This window comes from Cyrtonyx montezumae, unplaced genomic scaffold (assembly GCF_038088225.1).
Source record: "Cyrtonyx montezumae isolate F1298 unplaced genomic scaffold, pur_monq_1.0 scaffold_4, whole genome shotgun sequence".
NCBI lineage: Eukaryota > Metazoa > Chordata > Aves > Galliformes > Odontophoridae > Cyrtonyx > Cyrtonyx montezumae.
This window is the reverse complement of record NW_027072045.1, coordinates 21,314,711-21,337,562: the sequence shown is the minus strand read 5'-3', so window position 1 is coordinate 21,337,562 and position 22,852 is coordinate 21,314,711. Positions and strand designations below refer to the sequence as shown.

Sequence of the window (22,852 nt, the reverse complement as noted above, 5' to 3'; positions counted from 1 at the left end):
TATAAATGTTTAATAACATCTATGCTCCCTTTGGTAATCAGTGCTAAATACTACTAAACTAAGGATGGGATAAAAAATTCCAGAGTGTGAGTTAGTATAACCGGTATTAATATATATAGATCAATAATGAGTAGCTGGTTTTATTATTACTATTAATAGTAATAATTGTAATATTAATATTTTTTATCATTATTTGGTATTCAAAATTGATCTGTTGCTATGTTCTACTGAAATCATTAAGGAGTGACAAAGACTAGGCCACATTGTAGGGTATTAACCCTGACACTACTTTCCAAATAGTATCACAGTTTGAGACTATTAGACCACCTGCCCAGCTATGGTAGAGTGGAGAGCAAAGATACATTCTCTTCTAGTAAGATTTAATAACAATGAATGTGCACTGTAGCACAAGAAAACTGTCAAATGTTGCACTGTAAAAAAATGAAGAAAAAATTTCTGCTCCAGTGACTGGCAAAAATCAGTTTTCTGGTTTTCATTGCTGTTGCCAGAAGATTTACCTGCTTGCAAAACAAAACTGCTAATAAATCTCTAACGTGGTTTAAGGTCAAAACATGGTCATAGTGCCTGAGAGTACTGCAAAGTAGCAGTCACTTAGAAATCCAAGCACCTTGATTTCTCTTTCCATCAGAAATAAACCAGCACTACTGAACACCAACACCCTCAGCCACAATTCCCTTTTAAAAGGAGATTAAATCTTTAACTTGATTTGAGAATTTCATACTGCCAGATAGCAGGTGATTAGTGCTTGAGGTCTGCATGAAATAAAGATGTAGGGTTGAAAGAGCACTGAGGTTTGAAGACAGATGCGTAGAAATGAATAAAGCACAAAGCTCTCCTCTTCTTGCCACGCAAACTCCACGCAGCTAACCCTGCATGTTACACTTTTGCATGGCTGTTCCCTCGATTCACAGATAAACACCTCTGCTATGTATTGTCAAGGCCAGCTTAGGATGAAAAGCTTGCATGTACTCATAACTTTTAAATTGAATAAATCCATAAATAATTCCATTAAGAGGGCTAGGGGAAAACTGACAGCTAATAAGAATTGCATTTCTTTTTTTTTTTGTGAGTTCGATATTCAAAAGATACATGAAAAGTATAAAATGACTTACATAACCAATGCCTACAACAGCTCATCACAGAAGCTAAGAGAATTATAACTCCATAATGCAAACGCATCTCCCTTCCACTTAAATTTACACGGCAAAAGACCAGGAAGTGAAGCACTGTCTCTTGTAAATGCTTACAGATTAGCTGCAGATGGGGATTGTGCTTTGGATTCACAATACCACTCCAAAAGAAAAAGAAAAAACCCACAGCATTACACTGCTGCAGCAACTACTGAACATTTGTCTGTTTGGTTTATTAAGTTAGAAGTTACTGTCTGCAATATAACCAAACAAATAGCTACTGAAGTTGGAACAGCTCTTTCAATTAGCATTGTCACACAAACAAGAACATTTGCACTGGGAATGAGTAAGTGGCTGAGGGAGAGACAAGTGGCTGCTGCCTGGGCCGGCTGCGAGCAGCACAGCACTGGGAGGCTGCCCCTTGTACCAGCTCCCCCCACTTAAGCACCCTTCCCCAAGACCGCATTGCGTATGCTTTGTGAAATCAGCCAAACCCTATCAGTCAGAAGACTGAGAAGTATGACTGATGTGCACACACACATGTACAAAACCACCATAATGGGAAAACCATTAAATCTTTCCTAAAAGTGTTCACCCTTCCTAAAGGTGAAAGCAGCCCTATGATTACATGATATACTCAAGTACCTTCAGAAAAGAAGTGTAATGGGAGAGTGAGGAGAAGGTAAATGGAGCCTGCAGAGCAGCAAAGACCTTAAAATGTCAATAGCCACACTTACAATTAGAATGGTAAAAAGAAATGTTATGTTCCTGACCCTAAACTACAGCACACAAAAGAAATAAAGTAGCAGCATCTATCTTTAGATGCTTCCTGATTCTCAGTGCGTCTTGATAGACCGCACAAGAATTAACTCCAATGATACAGTGCAAGAGGACTTGTTAGATTCTATGCCCCATCCTGCTCAACTGAGTCAGTAGCCCAGACCATAGTCTCTGTTCAAGCAATGACTCTTTGACAGTATGCACTAAGATGCCTAAATGTTCAAACTAGACATATTGCACTTGTTCAGATTGAAAGCTGATGTGTCTCGAGATAAATTTTTACAAAGATAAAGTTAAATATATAGACAATGAAAAAAATATATATTTTATACATATCTACATGAGGACAATGAAATGGGACATATATGTATATATAGGCAGGTGTGCATGTGTCCTATTTCACTGTTCTTTGCGTCGGCATTGGCACCACTTCATTCAACAAAATATAGTTGACCGTTTCGTTCAACAAAAGAGAAACAGCATCTGACAAGTATGCAGAAACTAGGGTCTCAGTCTCTTCCTTTCTGCACACCTCAAAGAACTCAAACCAAGTCAACTCGAATGCTAGCCAATGCAAAAGCTCTAAGAAACTTATAAAAAAAAAAACCCACATGAATATTAGAGGAAAAATTCATGGTATAAATGAATGCTTTAAGTTCCTCCTAGCAATTGTCATGCCGATTGGCAGCAGGTAACAACTACCTTGTTATACGTCACAAAAATTAATGCTTTTACAGAGTATGAAATAAAAAACTTCTCCATAAAAAAATCAGATTATCTCAATGTGATACATTTACTGATCTTTCATGTAGGACATGTTTTCAGTACATAATCATTAGTATTAACTTATTTTATTGAAAACTACTGCTTTACTTCATCAGATCTTTTTTATGCCACTGTAAAGCTTATCTGAGGGTGTAATGACCAAAGCATCTTTAACAGACATAGATTTATAAATCTGAATGCTAAACCTGCTGTTAACACATCCAGGGAAACAGCCTCAATAATTACATTACTTAATTATTTATGATAGGTCAAATTTGAAGTTAGCATAATTTAATATTTCTCTGAAGAGCTCCCAGCTAGGATGCTGTAGTTGACTTAGGGAGTAAATGAAGCCAGATCTAATTTATGAGGGTATGATATTAGAGATGTTCAAGCTTTGCAAAAATAGTGTTGTTCTCTAACGCTATGCCTCAGAGCACTCTGCAGAAATAATAGGATCACATTCTTACTTGTTGTTGTCTGCACTGTCATTATGCGGGGATAGCCACTGGTAAGACTTAAAGAAGAAAGTGCTATAGATTAGAAGTGTCCATTCCCTCCTCTGTAATTACATCAGCATGCCTCTCCCAATAAACAATTGAAATCAAAATTGTGACAATGAATAATGTGTTTGGAATCCATGCTGAGGAAAAATAAGCAAGTTCAGGAAACTCTGGCAGACCTGAAAGCAGAACATACAGCTGCTTTTTTGTTGTTGTTGTTTTGTTTTTTAATGACAGAACAAAACAAGCCTCACCCAAAGGTCACATACGCATCCATCACATAAATACATCTTGCTTCTATATCAGTAACAGTCAATATGTTAAAAGACATAACAACAACAAAGTGAAGCAGCTTTAAATTACAGTATCTTCTATTACCTCCATTAAACAGTTCAGCTTTTATATAATATTTCTTTCTGATTATATATATAGCACCTAACATTTAACTCTAGTTTGTCAGACATGATTATCTTTGTTTGTTTGACTCAGGAAATTTCTCAAAAATATCACACAGCAGATCCTGGTTTTTTTGAGGAGAATGGTTCAACAGTGTTACCTGTCAAGATAAGAAGCAGTTACACAATTATTGGTGTCCACAATCAACTCAATACAATTTTTGTGGTACGAAAAGATGAAGGTGGAGATAAAGCAGATTAACACAGGATCATAGAATAAATTCATCTTGAAGAGATCTTCAGAGGTCATATGGTCCTTTTCCTGCTAACTGGGATAACGTCAGGTCAGATAAGGTGGCTGACATGTTTTGAAAACCTTACAGGATGCAGATCCTAGTCCACAGACTGGTACCACTCATTTTTAAAACAACAGTTACAATGCAATCTCCCATGAGATCTCCCTGCTACTGAGTTGTTTGTTAATTAATAAGTTCACAGTATAAAATAACTAGTTCATCTTGATGATATTATTTCTTTTTAGACTTTTATATGGTACTACTTTTTGACTTCAAGATTCTTTAAGAGGCATATAAAGTAGCTTTCTAAACAATAAGTCCCCATATTGCCTGTCCATTGAATACCCAAATAAACTCAACAGAATCCAAGCCATCTATGCCACTTGTGTCGGAACCAAAACCATCACCTAAAAGATTTAGAAGTGTGAATATTTATCCTCGTTTGAAGTTTAACTCATTTGCTTTCTTTCATTTTCAATTCCCTTTTCTTTCTCTAATTAACAGAATCAGAAAATTACAACAGATGTAACATTTGTAAATGTTTTCTTAGATTCTAACATTGCCGTGTAAGACTGAACACAGAACTATCACAAGTTTTCACTTCTGAGAAAAAAAATTATTCTGTAAAATACAGAAAATACAATTCAACTGTTTTAAGTCTTCGGGATATTTTCCAATAACATCTTGTTTGTCAGCAACAGACCCAGTTCTGGCTGTCTTGTAAATAGCTGTCTGTTGTATATATATTTATTTTTAATTTCATCAAAAGACATTTTTTATCATAGAGTGAAATGAAACCAGCATTTTGAAGCTGACAGATCTTGGCTTGTTCATCCTACAAAAGAGAAAGCCGTGATGAGACCTCACTGTGGCCTTTCTGATCTAAATGGGGCCTGCACACAAGCTGGAGAGGATCTTCTTATAAAGGCGTAGGAGAAGGGGTAGTAGCTTCAAGGTAACAGACAGCAGTTTTACATTAGACATAAGGAAGAAACACTTCTGCAGCATGAGGCATGAGGCTCTGGCACAGGCTGACAAGAGAAACTGTCTATGTCCCATTACTGCAAGTGTTCAAGACTGGGTTAGATGGGGTCTTGTGTAACCTGGTCTGCTAGAAGATGCTCCTGCCCATGGGAGGGATTGGAAGTACATAGTCTTTAAATCTTCTTATAGCCCAGAATATTCTGTGATTCTATGACTTTTTGGTCTACCCATTACATTTCAAAATTGATTAGAAAACAATACTACATGGTTTGAGTTAGATAACACAAATACAAAGGCAGTTTCAATTAAAATGATTATATGTCTCATAATAGGATGCAGTACGGCCATTTAGGAGACGCAAATTTGTGGTTTCCAACTGTGATTGAAAAAGGCCTATATGGTATCTGCCCACAGCTTTGACTTTGTGACTTTTTGAAATGTTTCAAATTATTGTCCTGGAACTGCCTACTGAAATAAGCCCACATTCAACAGATTTAACACCAACTTCCACCTCTATAGTTAACGGCAGAATGTAAAACTACACAGCTCCAATTAATGTCAACAGATGTGACAAAAATTTCAAAACAGCTTTCAAGAAGTGACCTTTAAATAATAAAAATACCCCATGGTTTGAAAATTCTGAGTCAGATATGAGATGACTTTGCTGTACCTCTTGTGTCTGTCTACTTAGAGGATACGCATTACTGAAATGAAAATAATTTTCTTATCATTTCTATTCATACATACAAGAACACAAGCAAAAACCTTAACAATTAGCAAATAAGGCACTGTGATTAATCCCCTTCAGGTTATCTCCTTCCCTTTCCATAAAAAGGATCCTGCTAATACTTACATTAGAATACTGCAGTTTTAGTGGTAGCAGCCTACAGAAATTAGCTAAGGTAATGATTTTTAAATTAAAAAAAAAAAAAACCTGCAAACACTGAAACCAAGTTTATCTTATTATTGCTGCTAAATAACTTGGTTGAAAATGTGGAAACCAAAGATTTTCCACTAACAATGTCAAATTACATGTGATAAACCTACCTTCGTTTTATACATCTTCTGCAGCATTGATAAAGTATTACTGAACTGAGATACTTCAAGAGTTTACACTGAGACCGGTACACTTGTTAGCAAATTTAATGTCATGGTAAATGCAATCTCAAATTATATCATGACATTTGTAATCTCTGGGGATTTCATTACTGATTTTTGGTCCTACACAGTGCTCTGTAAGTTGCTATCAATCCACATCACACTTCAGAATTATAGATTCAACATCTTAGTATCTGATCTAAAAAAGAGTAAAGAACAACTGTCAGCAGTTTGTTATCCATTTTCTACACATGTGAGCTGCTCAAGAGCTTCAGTCTTCCTTCTACGTTCAATCAAAAAATTACTTCACAGAGTATATCTCTTGGTATATGTTATTCTTGCCTAAATAGAGTTTTGTCCTTTTGATATAAAAAAAACAAAAACCTGTGGGTTTTCATATGTAAACACAGGAAAAAGATTCTACAAGTAGTAGAACAAACTCATCCTGTCTAAACATATTGACCCATCGCACTCTTCTGATAGTAGGCTAAAGAGACCTCTAGATGCAAAACAGAAGAAAGAATATGCTCTCATTTTCTTAGAATGAGTATCCATTAGGTTAAATTCTGCCTGTACAGCTACCCTTCTTAGTTTTATCTGCAAACATCCCTACTTGCTGGAAGAGTCTGGCCTAGTGGAACAGAAGCTATTTATGGTTTCTTCACCTAACCTGCTACTTCTGCCAAATCACTTGCACTCAGAAAATCTTCAGAAAGGTGTGAAAGCAATTACAGAGATACCTAGTCTATTTTTGCTCGTTTTTTTTCCTCTTCAACATCTACATATTTCAGAAACCAAAGTAAAGGCTTGGAACATGTAATATTCTGGGCTCCAAAACATATCACATTTTCTCCACCAGAAGTTGCAAGAAATCTGGTACTACTCAAGAATAGCAACAGACAAAAATATAATTTTTACCACATTTTATACCATGATTATTGCTTTTTCAAGAATGACGAGAAAGGGATTTCCTTCTGGTTTGCCAGAAGATTATGTCTTGCAGTCTGTAGCAATCCAATGCAAATATTCAAAACATTTGGTGTACAGTAGACCCAGAGACTATATGCTTTACTGCAAAAGACTTTTCTCTCCACCTCTGACACATCCCCACCAAATACTGATCTTGCTAATTGTGTGGGGAGTGTGTGACAGGGGTCAACAGTCCTTGTGGTGAGTGACCTATCCCACCCAGCAGTGCTCAAGTGTTTAAGAACCTTTAACTGCAGCAGCCAAGAACCAGACAAATGAAGTTGTTCCAGCAGAAAAGGGGTTCAATATGGAAAACTTGCCTAAAAATAGCTGATAGTTTTAAATGAAGCACACAGAAATGTTCCCCACACCAAGACACTACAGAGTGCCTCCAGAACCTCAAAGCTACATGCTACAACTGTGAGATGTCTCATCTCTGCTGCTGGCCATCATCTGCATTTTAGAGACTCACAGTGGTTTTGGCATATTAAAAACAAAGAAAAAAAACTCTTTGTCTACAGCAAAAATTTCTTTTGTTTTGCAATGTAAAACAAAAATCAGACTACTCTCAAGACAACAGAAGCGAACTCATGAGAAATTTTGAACATGAAAATGTGACATCTGTACCTTTGCCAAGTACTTGATACATTCGAAGCAGACACAACTGAATAACTGGGAAAAAACTACTTTCCTACTTAGTATGCATGACTAACTCCACAAAGACTGTCTTACTCTCTGTTCTTGCAAAGTAAGGATAGGGCAATTCTGAACATCAGAACTATATCATGAAACATCTTATCAACAACTGAACTACTTTGATTGCAAAACTCAAGTGTTTCCAATTGTTTTAGATGTCAGTATTCTTGCTCAGCCTACAGAGCCTGATTTTGCTAGAGGTGGGCTATTTCTTCTTTGTATATACTTTCACAATTTTTTTTTTTTTATCAAGGAAGAACCAACTTTATTAAATTATCTTCATTTGCAGTATAAGGTTGATTTGGTAAATTGTCTGCTTCTGCATTTAGAATGTAGAGATAGATCACACAAATTCTGAAATCCGAACTAACTTCAAAGCCTTTCACTTTTTAGGGAAAAAAAGCATATTAGAAATTCAAAGGAAAAACTTCATGTATCTATTTACGTACACACGCTAATGATCACACACTAATTTTATGTTTAATATTACTGATTTTTCTTTATAATTTTCATGGACTTGTTTTTTCAAGAGTTGACCCTTTCATAGAATAAAATTCGCTGACAGACTGAAAATTCTCTTGGAAGCAAGTATGCCAATTCTTACTCAATTCCTATTAACAATGAAATACAATCACCATTGCCATTTACATGATAATGTTAACCTTTACATGGCTGATTCTAGGTATAAACATTCAAATGCTTATTTCTTCAGTGCCTCTGAAAGGCCACAACTGTCTTGGTTTACACCTCTATTGTTTCGAAATTGTAGCCCCCCATATTTGACATTCACTGTCACAGATACAGCCTACCTATATTTGTCTCCACGATACTGTACAAAGCAATGTTTTTTCATTGACCTGAAATACATAACAATAAAAAAGTAACCCTTTGTTTTTCCTGTGAAAACACCCACACAAAAGACAAAAAAAAAAAACCTCTTGTAAATGATTTAAACATTTCCAGAGTTAGATTTAAATTACTTCTGAATTAAATGTATTTAATCAAGCTTAGGCATTTAACATTTATAGTGTGTAGATGGTGCAAACTACATGTAAATTTAAATTTAGTAAAATACATTAACAGGATCATAGAGGTATCACTGAATGCCATAAAGTATATTAACAGCTAAAGAGTGATCTGAAGATGGATGTTTGTCTTCATCCTTTGCTATCATTATAGCAGTTCTTTAAATAATTAAGAAACACATGGAAACCATGGACACATAGACAATTACTTAATTATCTGTCATAAAGAGAGGCAACTTGGGACAGCTGAAACAATCTCCTTTCTCACTTCTACATCTTGCTCAGACAGGAATTACGCTATTCTGAAGCTGTCTTGCTGTGTTCTACCATGTGCTTGGAAAGGGTCAGATAGCAGTGCTTCACAGGGGGCTAATCGGGTGACTCCCAGAGGGGACTAATTAATTTGCTGCAAAAGCCAGTAAGAAGTTCAGCTTGAGCGAAAGCCAGAACCCAACACAAGCCCCAGAGCATTTGGAGAGAAGATAAAAGTAAATGTTTCTTAATGTCTTGTGTTTTGATTTAGCTTTGTTTTACATTTAAATAACAAAATGAGCCCTTAAAACGACCTAATACAATCTTTTGCTTAATATATTTTTCAACTTATTTTTTAAACAAACTAAGACAGTTTATCATTTGAAGATAAAAAAAACACAAAGTAATTCCAACTCCAGCATCCCATCACCATAGCAGATCTTTAAAGCCCCTTGTACTCAAGAGCTCACCTAGGTCAGTGAAACGCATAGAAGACACAAAGTGTTGACTTTGGAAGTACTTCGTTTACTTGAGAATCATAGTATACAAAACAGTTTCATACCAATTTTCTAAAAATGTAAAACCAAAATCAAATAGTCACAAAGATGCTACTCTTTCAAAGAAGAGTTAAAATAGCATCCGTTTTCAATACTAGCTATCTCTACACTGCACACGAACTGGCAAAGCACTCCTAAGAAACAAAAGAAATGGCCTCACTACCCTTGAAACACTGATACATTGATAAGGCAAAATGGCCTGTTAAAGCAACTACTTGACATTCAAAAGTAACTTCCCAAAATATAACACGCATGAGTTCAGCGAGCTAATAGGTTTTAACTAGGCAAAACTGGTACATTTCATTATGAAATGGGCAACTTCAACTTCACGGTCCATCTTTAAAATGTCACATACACCTCAGTTGGAGTGAACCAATAGCACCATTGTTGTTTTTTTTTCCACTTTAGTTAAATCACTCATTTGCTACAGTTGTAATGATACTGAAAAACTAAAGCATCTATTTTGGTACTTGAGACTATTAGCACAGCTCTCCTTAATATACATGCCTTGCCTATGCTCCTGTATACTGCTAACCCTTCACAGTTCCTCTCCTCATCTTACACTGAAAACCTCACACAAAAATACCTAACACAACAAAAAACCTTCTTTACAAATTGAAGAGATTTTAGGAAAAAAAAAAGGTAATATGGATGAGGCCTCAATGCGGCTTTTTTCCTGCTTACTGTTGAAAATAACTGCAAATATTACCCAAATTATCACCAGAAAGGTTTGTGCTTCCACTCCTATCAACTTGTTTCTTCCATAGTTAGAACCACTTTTTAAATGCAGGTGCATTACAGAAACTTTGTTCTCATGCCTGAATCCTTTATATTCTCTGCCCTTTAAGTTGGCAATTCTATTCTGCTACCAATGCTCTGAAGATGTCCGCAGGACACCTGACTTGAGCACAAAGCATTCTCTGGGAGCAATGCTGTTACATGTCCCTTTCAGCATTTTTCTCTCTTTCGAATCTCACGCATCACAGAATTTATGAAGATATTTCTTCATCTATTTTCAGACATTTTAGAGCTTTCTGTTTAAGAAACAGTATGATGTTAGGAAAACGTTGAGTTTCAAAGAGTAAACTGGAAAAACAAGCAGGCTGAACTGTGCCATGCAGAGGGAAGTGTTTCTATTTACCAAAACATAGCAGTAGGCAATGCCCATATAGTAAGGACTGAGCGCTTCTGTGTTATAAAACATGGAGATATTTCAACACACCGCCCTCCTGAAGCGATGTGAGAGTGTCTGTTATGCACATGAGAGAAACTCTGAAAAGACAATAAACCCTGTGAATTTACATTTATGTTCACTCTTGCAATTATGATGATCTAGTAACATGCTCACTCGTAAACCCACTGAACTTAGGGACAGTGGTAACATAGAAAGCTTCAAAAGATTGCTAACAGCTAGCCGTGTATAAATTAAGACTTTTTCTTAATCACTAGATATTAGCACACAGAAATAGAGAAACAGATACTTAACAAGCAGACTAATTAATTTTAAATACACGCTTTACATTGTTCAGAAGACTCAAAGTGTCGTAATTGAGCATGAAAGCAATATTTGCTCCATTTACAGAGCACAGAATAATAATTACATGCCAAAATTTATTATAACTCATTATTTACAAATAATTATGTTTTCTATGGTACATAAAGATGATGACTAGAATTCAAATTTCAAGTCCAAATTTTATTTCACAGTTTCTAGATTACCTTCAATAACTGGGCTTTGTCTAAATGGTGTTCTCGACAGGGTCATCACTCCCCCCTCACTGTGCACCTCACACAACTGCTAAAACTTTCAGGGAAGTTTTGCCAGAAGTTCAAGCGTACTTTAATTGCTCTTCTTTTGAGCTTAGTCTTTACACAGCAGGGAAAACAACAGACAAAAAGAAACCCTTATTCTTTAATTTTATGCATTTGTGTATTCATATTACAGTTCCATAATGCAAACAAAATGAACTTCAAATGATTTCTCCTTTGAGTCTTGCTACAAGAAACTCTAAGTCATATTTATAAGAAAATTTTTAGGAATTTAATGAGTAATATTTTATTAGGATTAATCCTTATACACAGTACACACTGCTGAAGTATGATTGATCTTTAATAACAACATCTGCATTAAAATCAATTCTCTATGACCAGCAGGCCAATCTCACGTCTACCTCTACTCACAAGAAGAATTAAAATTGTCAATCCTTATCACAAGGAAATTCATACATCCATTTTTATCTTTCAATGTGATTTTTTATGAATAAGACTTAGTAGACATACCTATTTTTACAAATGAGAACAATACTGACTATAGGCAGAATTAATTAGCAGAAGGCATTACGGTAAGAAAACTCTCATCGTACTCAAAGCGTATATACCTTAATAATGTTTAATAAATGCATTGAAATCAGTGAGTTTGTCAGCATCCAAAGGAAATACAAAGTAGAAACTTTTTACCAGAAATAATCCAAAAAGCATATTCATTACAATGGCTCTATAATTTACATATTTTTAGGTGGTTCAACATTTTGTCCCAAAAGCTAGTGGTTACAGTTTAAATTGAATGACAAAATAATAAAAGCCTTCAAATCACAGAATTTTTCAAATGAAATACAATGGTTATGGGAAAAAAACATACAAAAAAAAAACCTGTGCACATAACCTCTTGTGGTTTAAAAGCCTCAAGCTTATACAGTCCAAAAAAAAAACATCTGTCAGTTTCTCTGATGTTATTATTAATACTTAAGATCGTGACAACATTTTTTCTACTTTCTTAGGTATACAGAGCCAGACACAACTCGTATCAGAACATGTGATGCTGTAAATGGGAACAAGCCCTCCTGCAGTGGGGCAGTCACCACCTCCTCCAGTGCAGATGCAGCACGGGGCCAGGTCCATTCCCTCCCTGTCCTGACACGTCCTTGGAGGAAAACTTCTAAGCATGCATTCATACCAGCATAAGTAGCTCTGTCACAGCTTTGAGATTTTTCTCAAACTCCCAGTGTTGAAAAATAGACTAATAATAATCTTGTATCATAATTCTTCAAGGATTTCAATAATTTATTTCAAAAGAAAATTGTATGCACTACTGATGAGACCTTCAATACTTCCGCACTGAATCTCTGAATATCTCTCTTGTCCTAATTGTTGACTGCTTACAGTTCACCTGAATAGAAAGCATCCTTCCCTGTATGTTCACATCCCAGCATCAAGAAATCCTTACAGCTCACAGATATCCCACTGTTATTCAGACAAGGCAAAAGTAGCGATTTAGATTAGTCAGGAGACAAAGAAATCACTAGCTATATTCACAGAGATTTCTACCTGTCTGTATAAATATAAGGGATTTATTTGCTCCAAAAGCTTGCAAATCTTGATTACCCTGCCTCTGACACAGAAGATGGATATGTGTGAGCATTTATAGTCAATCCTTACTGAACATGAAGCTAACTAAAGCAGCTTAGATGAGATCTTTTATTTGATGGCATAGAACTAATCTTGGATGCAGTACAATGTGTACAATTTCAAATCACTATAGCGATTTTATCACCCCACTCTTTCCATCATCTACACATTATAATTGCAGACAGACTATAAAAACCCACACCCACACTGCAGAGCCCAGCCCAGCTCCAGCACCCAGAGCCAGCTCTGCTGTTGGAAAGCATGGGCAGATCTTGTGCTTCACTCCATCTCCTCAAAGCTGTGGAAATCATCCACCTAAATCCACCCTGATCGTGTCTAAGCCATCTCACTTCAGAGCTGTTCAAACATGCAGCCAGCCACCAGTCAATAGCTAACTTCATGTTTGCTGGAAATGTTTAGAATTGCTCAGTTATGCCTTCTTTGACTGAAGTTTTGATTTATACATCATTCCCTTTAAAATTATTACTCCACTGGCAAAGAAGATTGTATCAGTATGAATTAAAACAATAACACTGCTTCAGAAAATTTGGAAATATTTCTGGCATAATATGAACAGGTCTATCCATCTTCAAGTTGTGTATTTTGTATCTTATCTGCATGTATGGCAGGGCTTCATTTTACCTTTCATAGTAAATCGATATAAACCTGCCTTCCTCCCCTGGATACGCCGGGAAACAAAGGCCAGATACCTTTATATGCGAGCAGTACAATTAAATGTTATTATTTTATCAATAGCAAGCATTCAGAATGCAATATGTCAAATGTGAAATTTATTTCCACAAAGAAATATATTTTGTTTTCTTCAAATTGCCAAGTGAGCCTGCAAGATGTTTACTACTGATGCCCTTAAGTACTAAGGGCTAAAAAGTATAAGGTACCAAAGATGAACCAAAGCCTCTCACTTCACACCATTTGTCACAATATCATGCTGCAGACTGGATTCAGCAAAACAACTCTTTGTGTTCTGAAAGCCTGCAAAAGGGTTAGCATGCTACAATTTGCACTCAAAATACAAAGGATATATTTTTATTTCCTTTTGTTTAACATAATAAGGGAGTTAAACTGTTATTTGGAAACTTGAATTACAGCAGGATCCCAGACAGTTAACTCAGAACACATAGGCCCAAAGGAATAATCTAAGCAAGAAGCTATGAAATAAACACATCCCTTTTAGCTGCGTAGGAAGAACACATGCAATGCACTCTACATCAACTTCATTTCTATCAAATATACTTCCATGCCACAAATTTCTGAATATATTTGACTTTAAATAGAAGTTCACATCTGAGTGCAGCTGAAAAAAAATGCTTACTGAAATATTACTACAAAAAAAAACCTGATATCTAGACTTACTGCAGTTTTTTTTTTTTTTAACTAAAACGTATGACTTCTCTTATTTAGTTCAAGTCAAGCCCAACTTCAATTGTTTTATTTGACAGCGTTAACAGTGATTATCAAATAACAGCTTCTCTCCCACTCTCTGGGGAGAAGCGCAGACTGCTCACAATACAAGTAATTGATGCTGATCTAAAAATATTGGTACGCCCTTAGACCATGCACATGAGAAATGACGCTTACTTAATTTTCCACACAGATTTAAGGATAGCTTGATCGATTTGTCCTTAAATCGGTAAAGAAATCTAGAAGTATAAATTGAATGGATTGCTGTAGACATAAAGCTACACTACTGCTGCCAATGAACGTGGCTGGAGCAAACATTAGATGTATACAGCAAAAAGAAGAATGCCCTTAATGTTAAAAACAAGATAAAGTAGAAGCAAGAACGAACCCCAGCTTCTGTGGTACCACGTACTTAGCCCTTTGAAAGTATAGTTGCTTTTCATCATCAGTGGTGGACTCCCTCCAGCCATGCTCTGGACTTATTCAGTAATTCACAAATTATGTTCTCAATTTAGAAAAAATTATGGTAGCACAGTTTCTATTTCAGGACTAAACCATGTTCAGTGCACATTCACACATCATATAGCTCATTCAGAGCCATATTGCAAGGAGGAAAAACAGCTAATTTATTCAGCTCTTTTAGAATTAGATTTCATATTGAGAACTTCAGAAAAGCACTGAACACCTTCAGCTCCCATAGGCTTCAGTAATGTCTGAAATGTGGAAAGACTGAAGTAAGCTTTATAACCTGACCTGCACAGACTAAGATCCTCCTATTTGAATATCTTCATGGAGACAAATAGAGAGGCTCATAAAAGGAAAACCTTCAGAATTACTGTTTATTCGGCAAAGTAGATAAACATATGTCTACCTTGACCAATGAATAAATCTACTTGAGTCAATAAGCACTAATGAAATGAATGGATCTAACATTGATTTCAGGCCAGCCAGGATTTCAGAGAGTGTATTTACTCTGAACAAAATGCATAAAGACATTAACTGATGGCAACATTAGGGCTTAACAGTGCTTTTGACTAAAGCCTTATTGTTATTGAACTAATTTTTGTCTTGATGTTCCGTATCCTGAATCAAATCGATGAACAATTATTTAGAAAGCTTATTTATACAAACAACAAATTACACGAAGGGTGCTCCAAAAGTAATGCCTCCTATTCTAATACACTGACCCACAAAGTCAGAGCCAGATGTTGATGGTATGGCAATAGAGGTTGAATATTCCTACCAATACTCTACTACATTTTGTTACCATGCAATGATAGCAGCTGAGAGGCAGACTGGCAGAATGGAGTCTGACACTGAAGAGCGTATGAAGTAAAGACGTGGAATTCAACTCCTCTGTGCAGAATAGCACACACTGACATTCATTGATGCTTGCTAAATGTCTATGGAGATCTAGAAGTGGATGTGAACACAGTGTGGTGATGGTGGTGCATTTCTGCAGTGGTGACAGTGACATGAAAGACAAGCCATATTCTAGACAGCCAGGAAGATTTTTGTGAGCATGGCATATATATTTATAAAATTTAAGAATAGTTTTTATTGATGCACTAGATCTGAAAAGGGTGCGGAAAATTATTCTTGGTTATTCTTAGTCACGGTATAAATTTGTTCAAAATTATTCAAAGTCCATTTTAAAAATTTAATGATGTATCAAGCAAAGAGACCATTCTAAGACATCACTGTGCAAAAGCCCCCTTTGTTTTTGTTCACATTTTATGCTTTCAAAACTACAAATTTTCCATCAAACAGGAAGAATTTAAAGCATTTTTAAAATATCAGAAATCTTACACCAGTAGAAAAACATGCAACAAATTATCTCTTGAGCTAGACAACTGTCAAGCCTTCAGGCCTAAAGTTGGCAGAGAAGCATTTTCTTTCTGTTAATGCAATATATGTTTGTTTATCAAAAGATAGCTCTGAAGTTCAAGTACTTTTACTGGTCCAATTACAAAATTAAAGTCTTTCCATAAGAAAAAAAATACATATTTTCCTTGCTTGCAACATATATGGTGGCTTAAAAGCTAATTCTTGCATTAATATCAATAAATCATAGAATATAACCATGGACTCATCTGGACTAGACCTTGAAGGCCAGCAAGTCAATCATCAACCTGAGCTACTGCTTTCTATCACTAAACCATGTCCCTTAGTGCTATGCCTACAAGTCCCTTAAATACCTCCAAACATGGGGAATCCACCACTCCTGGGAAGCCTGTGCCAGTGTTAGAATCTCTTCGAGAGTGAGGTCATTCTGCTGTCTATTCCAAACCTCCCCTGACATAGCTTGATACGAGACTGTTCTAATGTTTCTAATGAATTTGTTATTCAGTAAGCATTCCCTATATGATGTAAAGGAAAAATAATAATAATAATAAAAGATCCAAAGTAAATAACATGGGGGGACCATATTTAAAAAAAATGACAAAACACACAAGAAACAAGGAATTACTGGATTACTTAATGCATGACCTTAGGATAAGACACCAATGAACCAAATGCCAAATGGTATAGTCAGTCAAGAATAAATAGCATATTTTAGAATGATTATCCAGATGGTAAACGAATAATAAGAAGAACGCTCTCCTGTCTCTGAAGATTGAGACACACAAAGGAAATTCCACAAGGGAGGGATCTCCAACAAGAAATCCTTCTCCAGTGGTAGTCAGCCCTTAAATGGGGTCCTAAGAGAGGTGGAGTCAGGCTCCATCCCTTCCGGTCACAGGTGAATGAATTGCCGTCACCTGTGCTCCTGCAACTGACTCAGGGCTCCCCTCAGGTGATCAGGTGGCTCACGCCATGATTCAACACTTCCCATACAGTGACTTAGAATAACTACAGTATGCATGGCAACCAATCTGCTGTCATTGACAGAAAATTAGAAGTAAGAGTCTGATGGAGAAGCAATGGTTACTCTGCTGGAATTACTGACCTTCTTCTGTGAAACAGCAACATGTGAAGGTAAGGAACAGCTGCTGAGAATGAATCAGGAGTTCTGAATGATTCCATCTGAAATTTGCACTCCCCCCCTCCCTGTAAATACATGGTCTAAGAGAAAATATGAACATTAGAAAGAACAGAGTTAAACAGTTCTGGGGGAACCTGAAAGAAAAACAGAGATTAATACAATGATTTTACTTACTGAATAGTTTTAGGATAATTGCATCTACATTGAGACTATCATAGTGAGGCATCAACATTGCCATCGCAATGCCTACATACAAAATGACTCATCAGAGCACCTACACTCAAGTGAAACACTTATTGTCACTTAAATGAAAGCCAGTTTATGCAGCCTAACAGATTAACTTACTATGGCATTTAAAGCATATTTCATTCACATGGGTTTTTCTCAACGGATAGAACCAAGAAGTTCATTTTGAAAATCATGCAACACAATGATGTCAACTAAGGAAGTAAGAGTAAGAACATAAAAATATTTTTATAATAACATCAAAAAAGATTTGTCAACCAGGACATTAAATACTGAAGCTGTGATTTAGACAAAGAGGAACAAGGTAAAGGATGAATAGAGCCTGCAGACTTTCACATACCTGTACATCATCACTTAATGAATGGACAGAATGCTGGGAATTTGTCTGAGACAATTGCATAATACTTATTCATTAGACTGTAACTTATAAAGCGTTCAAAAAAGCAGGTAACATTTCAACAACCAATCAACATCCAAAAGAGAAAAACCTGGACAAAGAAATCCATAGATTACATTTTATATGATGTCATATATGCGATCAGTTGACCTCCAAGCCCCTTTTCAACTCAACACTAGATGAGACAAGGCAGGGCAAGCTCATTTCACTCAAGTAATGGAACCGTGCTATTCCATGTTAACTTTATTATCAGACAATACAACTCTTTAAAGCATTCTGTGAAGTACAGGAAATTAATCTTCCTAAACCTGAAGTAGGCAAGACTGGCTAATACATTTAATAAGAGAGTCGGTCCTAAACTCATATTTCCTAACAGCTAAATGGTATAGAAGATATTATTTGAGGAGATCATTTAAAGACATTAAGATCAAAGGCAGCCTGGGCTGCATCAACTATGCCCTGGTTGAGTTTATGATCCTGAGGAATGTGGACCCAGCAAAGCATGGAGACAGGCACTGAGAACTTAATGCTGCTTAAGGAATGACTGGATGAAAGATCCTGGAATACTGTTCTCAGGGACAACAGAGCTGGCAACTCTTAGTGGACACCTTTCTGAGAGCACAGAGAGCTCTTTCTGTCTCCAGTGTAAGAAATCAAACAGAGGAGGTGGGAAACCAGCATGGCAGAGCAAAGAGTGGCTGGGCAGACTGAAGGATAAGAAGGTAATGTACAGACAGCAGGAGGAGGGACACGTGTCCTGGAAAGAATATGGTGATTCTGTCCAGAAATACAGATACAGGATCAGGAAAGCCAAGGTGCAGATGGAACTGAACTTGGTGAATAATATGAAAAAATAACAAGAAGAGAGGCTGGAAATAGACGATGTTTAAGGTTCCTTCCAAACCAAGTAATTCTGTGATTCTATAATTCAATTTTAATAAACCCTAATAATATTATAAGTTGTAGAATCACCTTACATATTTGTAAATTGGATTTTGCTGGCACATACAACCTTTACTGACTCTCCAGCATCACGTTTCAAATATTCTAAACTAAAAACAGTATGATTCATAGATGCACTCACCTCAGTCAGGCTCCATTAAGTTACTCAGTGTGCACAATTTCTCTCTTAAAAGTACAAGTAACAGCAGGTAGTTGCTTTAGGGGACAGATGCAAATCAGAGAGCAACAGAGTATGGTTCAAATGCCTGAAAGAATGTACCTGCAGAAGATTCTGTAAAGCCTTAGAGTCAATACCCCTAACCCTGCTCCCCTTTCACATAGCATTTGGAGGCCTGGCCCAAGGCCTGAAGAATGCAGGGAGCCCTTGCTCCTACACTGGCACTTCAGATCAGACCAGAATGATGTCTCTGAGATGATTCCTGCCCAATTGACCTCAATAGCTGCGCTCTGGCCTACTCTGGAGATTGATATAGGAATATAAAAGTTGAGCTCTCCTTCTGGAAGACACCAAGACAAAACGAAGGCTTTCCCACCGCAAACGGACAGCCAGTCCAACAGGGCAGGATAGAACGAGCTGAAAGAGAAACACACAGAAAGAACCATGGACTGTTCATGTGCTTCTCGGCATCTCCTTCCTTGTTCAAGAGAACTGAGCTGCAGGTGGGGCTCGGGAAAAAACCTACCAGGAAGCATTTAATTCTACCTATATCACTCTTTGCTTTTGCAACAGAAGAAAATCTACTTGCAGCTCAATGATACCTCTGGGAAACATCCAACATGCAAGCATTTCCAGTAACATTCTCCAGAGTGTTTCAAAACACACACTGAGAACAGTACCAGCAAACCCACCAATTTATATCCTCCCCATTAACTACAGAGAAGACACATTCCTAATCAAAAATAAAGATAGTAAGTGCTATAATAGCTTACTCAATCACAACTTGAAATTTTAAATTAAATTAATAACTTGCACAATTTTACACATATTTATACACATAACATTCCAAAGAAAATATGAATCCGATTCCAACAGAAATACATGTTTTCCAATCAGCTCACAAAAACACATTTCTATAGCATTATTACACACTAGAGGTTATTTATATCACAAAATCTAAAAACACTTTTGACCTAAAATAATAATTCTCAATAGAGAATACATGCTTAACGCTTTGGCCAAGTCAGTAACCCTACTACCTCCTCTGATGCTTTTTGGAATTATTCCTTATGTCCCATGTATTACCATAATAACACCGTAAGAGAAAAGAAGTCTGAAAAATCACAATGCATCTTGAATACTTAAGAAGCTACTGACCATCAGAAGTTGCTTATTTCAGAAACTGAGTTAAGTTTTAGTGAAACTATTTGATCAGAGCAACAGATAGATGAGACAAGTACTAGCGACTAACGTCCCTGTGAAAGTAAAGATTTACAATGGGAAGTTAAACAGTGAATTATTTTATTAAAAAGTTCAGTCCTGTGAGTGGTGCACGTCACACCAGGTACTAAGAACACATACTGCTTTCATCCACCTGGGTGGAAACAGTGCACAAAACTACATCTGTATATGAAATTTAGAAAAAAAGCATTACTTGTATAGAGTAGCGAGGTAGCTGCAAATAGAGGTGTTCTAGGTCTGTTTTTCCCCCCTCTCCATATTCTACCTGTTAGATTTTCATTCCTGTTAAAATATTAATACTGTAGGAAAGTAGCCTACATTGTAGCTGTTTCAAGCATAGCATCCTTAACAAGCAGCAACCCAGGAACGGATTTTGCTAGCCTATTCTAAAAATAAAGTCAGCTGTCACACAGGCCTTGCACCAGCTACCAGTAATCTGTGTTCCTCTACATCCAGCTCTAAACTAACATGGCACTTCTGAATACTAGTCTCTTCTCGAGCAGAAAATAAAATAGATGTTAAATGAGAGTAAGTCCAGCAAAACTGCTTACACTGCATTACAGGTTGCTGCAGGATGACAGTTAGAACTATTTCCACATGGCTGCTCCTTCCCACTCCCACTGTACAATACAGTAGAGGGACTTAATTTTTAACTATGTAACAAGAATCCAAAATAAAGCATGCATATACTCACATTGTAAAACCACAAAAAGTTCCAAGCAATAAATATGACAGATGTTAATCAGTTTTTAAGGGTGCAATTCTGCCTCCATAAAATGGGACAACAATTGGAAAGAAGGCAGAATACTATCAAGAGATACTACATAAGGATCAGAAAAACAGTTTCATCACCAGATCTCACATTTCACATCTTGCATTCAAACATTCAAAGAAAAGTAGGTACGTGAAGATTAAACACTGTCATTTTGATTAAATGGAAACAAAAGCACAAAATTGAAAATAAGAATTTTAAAGATAGGGCAATTTTTTTTTTTTTTTAAGGTACATATATACTCACTTTTCAGCATGAAAAAGCTGTTTGACATTAAGGGACAGAGGAATCATTTTCTCCTTGTAGCTTAGATCTTTTTTTCTGTTTTTATAGGTTATGGGATTCTTTCAGGACTTTATGAGTTCAACTCTTCTGGTCCTCTTTGCTTTTTTTCCTCTCTTGCTACATATTCTGAGATGTCTCCTCTGCATATGAACTGAGAAGCAAATAGATTGCTAAAGCTTTTCTTAAAAAATGTGATTGCTGCTTTCTGCCCCAAGAACATAACTCTGAAAACCATGTTCCTTCCAAACAATATTTTGTGGAGTTGTAAAAAATATTCCATTTTCCAGCATAGTGGGATTTGTTAAAAAAAAGTGGTTTTCAGTTATAACTCTGGAAGAATTTTCATTTTTCCTTAACCACTTATGTAAACAGAAACAAACTCTTCTGTGTGAACAGATGAGTTCTTCAGTATGATAGCCATTATCATTGAGCCAAATCTTAAAGAATTGCATGAACCCTATTCTTAGGTCTTAGCTGTGGTGAATCTCCAGAGAATCTACTGTACATTCACATTCACAAATACAACCCACCACTAAATGGCAAATTTCTTTCTGGAAAAAAAAAAAAAACAACACCTTAATGTCCATGAGATTTATTCAGACCTTCACCTCATCAGAAAATTGCAAGTAGACAACTTCCCATAGGAGCATCCTTCAGAGAAACTGAAAACTCAAAACATACCTTCAAAACTGAAACAAAGAATCAAAGAATGAGTATAACTGACCTAAGGCATGATATCTCAAAGTTGCAGGGGAGAAAATAAAAACACAGCAAACTAAACACCAAATCAGTTTCCATGAACACCTGAACAGGCACAAGTTACACTCCCGAGGCTACTAATTCATGCCAGCACTGATTGTGGAAGCATTCCAAGGGCTACTGTTAGAAAAGAACAAGCTATACATTTATTGTGCATTAGCTATTGTACCCAAACTTGTCTCTTCAGAAAAGAAGTAATTTCACAACAACCAACACTTCGACAATCTGAAATACATACTTTATATAAACCTTACAAAAACTGGGAGTGAAAGAATAAAAATCGAGCACTAGACGGAAAGTGATATTCTTACTGCTAATCTATGAAGTCTATTCTAGATTCAGTTTACATATATTACATATGAGTTTACATAAAGGAATTACTGTGTGAGAGAAATAAAGCCACAAATGCACTTGATTCCTTCTATTCTTTGCTCTCAGTTGACTACACCTCTTTAGAAAGGCAACAGAAACAATTGATGTCATTCGTGCAAGAAGATAAACGATTTGAAAAGCAAAAAGAAGTCCTTTATAATTTTATAAGCTGTGAGTCTCCTTTGAAATTACACAGACAAGAAAAAAATAGATTTGTAATCTAAAGCATTCACTTATTTTTTTTGTTGTTTTTTTTGAAGCTAACAAGGCAAAGCAAAAAAGATCACAAAATCCATTTCAGAAACTGGAATCAAAGCCATACACTGTAACAGACTCAGACAGAAGATGTTATTAACCCAGGTAATCTCTGATGGC

At 36.3% G+C, this 22,852-nt stretch overlaps 1 protein-coding gene across 1 annotated transcript in view; it reads right to left on the bottom strand.

Annotated features, from left to right (window-relative positions):
- NRG3 (neuregulin 3) overlaps positions 1-22,852 on the bottom strand; it is a 346,526-nt gene that overhangs the window by 283,615 nt on the left and 40,059 nt on the right. The gene's annotated exons all lie outside the window — the stretch shown is intronic.